This window comes from Callithrix jacchus, chromosome 11 (assembly GCF_049354715.1).
Source record: "Callithrix jacchus isolate 240 chromosome 11, calJac240_pri, whole genome shotgun sequence".
Taxonomy (NCBI): domain Eukaryota; kingdom Metazoa; phylum Chordata; class Mammalia; order Primates; family Cebidae; genus Callithrix; species Callithrix jacchus.
In genome coordinates this window covers 5510684-5512038 of record NC_133512.1, presented here as the reverse complement: position 1 = coordinate 5512038, position 1355 = coordinate 5510684, and the positions used below count along the sequence as shown (strand labels likewise).

Sequence of the window (1355 nt, the reverse complement as noted above, 5' to 3'; positions counted from 1 at the left end):
TTACATTAAGGCTTTGGTCAATTTAAAGTTAATTTTGTTTTCATTCAAATGTTTATCGAGCAGCTAAGGAGATAGGTGATTTAAAATATGATCAGAGGTGAGGCAAATGCACAAGTAATAGAAAGCAAAGGGCAAGTTTCGTTGAATCACAGCAGTCAGAAGAAAGCACTTCAGGGAACCAAGAGTGAGATTATTTCCAGCCTGGAGAGGCATGGGTGGCAAATCAGAAAAGCGGATTGAGATTAAAATAGAAAACTTCAGTCTGGATTGTTGATGACACTCAGTGTGGACTCTATGTGTCTCTCCTTTTCCTTTCTCCCCGTCTTTGGGCTTAATTTACCAGTAGTGTCCAGGACTGTTCAATGCTCTTTTTCTATACTTGTTTGCATTTTTGCTTTAATGTCTTCTACAGAACTAGGTCCTTTTGTTGTTTAGGAGTTTTTCCCCGTTTTTTGAAGGATTCTTGTCCTTTTGATTTTGGTGTTGATGGTTTAGAGTCTTCCATTCTGACTGTTGTGCAGTTTTGGCTGGAATATCTCATATAGATTTATTCATAGGTGCTTTTTCTTCAGTTTCCTCATCATCAAAATCATCATCATCATCATCATCATCATCTTCTTCTTCTTCTTCATCAGCAGCAAGTTTTGCTTTTTTCTGTGGAAACTTGCTACCACCTCCAGGGGCAGAGAGCTTTCCAGTTACACTTAAGAGTTTCACATCCTCCTCCTCTTCATCTTCTGACTGCATCTTCCTCCACAGCTACTAAGTACTGTCCATTAATATACACTGACCCTGAACCACACTTCGACTCTAAGGCCACTGGTGGTGTTATTTCAGAGCCCCCAAGGGAAACCATTAGCTGTACAGTCATTTTCAAAGTTGCCAGTGTTAATCTATTTGGATTGCTTTCATAATTCATTGCCTCTGCTTCAACAATGTGCCATTCATCCTTTGCACCAGACCCTAAACTGACCATTTTGAAGTCAGAATGCGTGAATTTGTAAATTGCTTGGGATATTGCCCTTTTAACAATATTAAGTCTTCCAATCCATGAATATGGATGTTTTTCCAGTATATTTAGCCCTTTTTTTTTTTTCATTTCTTTCAACGATGCTTTACAGTTTTAGTGTACAAGTCGTGTACTTCTTTGGTTAAATTTATTCCCAAGTATTCTTTCTGATGATATTGTACACAGAATTGTTTTCTAAGTGTCATCTTTAGATTATTTATTGACTGTGTAATAGAAATATAATTGATTTTTCTATGTTGATCTTGTATCCTGTAAACCTTTTTCTTTTTTTTTTTTTTGAGACAGAGTCTTGCTCTTGTTGCCCAGGCTGGGGTGTAATGGTGGG

General features: G+C 37.4%; 1 pseudogene; it reads right to left on the bottom strand.

Moving 5' to 3' along the window:
- Positions 1-285: 285 nt before the first annotated feature.
- Positions 286-934, bottom strand: LOC108592798 (nucleophosmin pseudogene; annotated as a pseudogene).
- Between the last annotated feature and the right edge of the window lie 421 nt (positions 935-1355).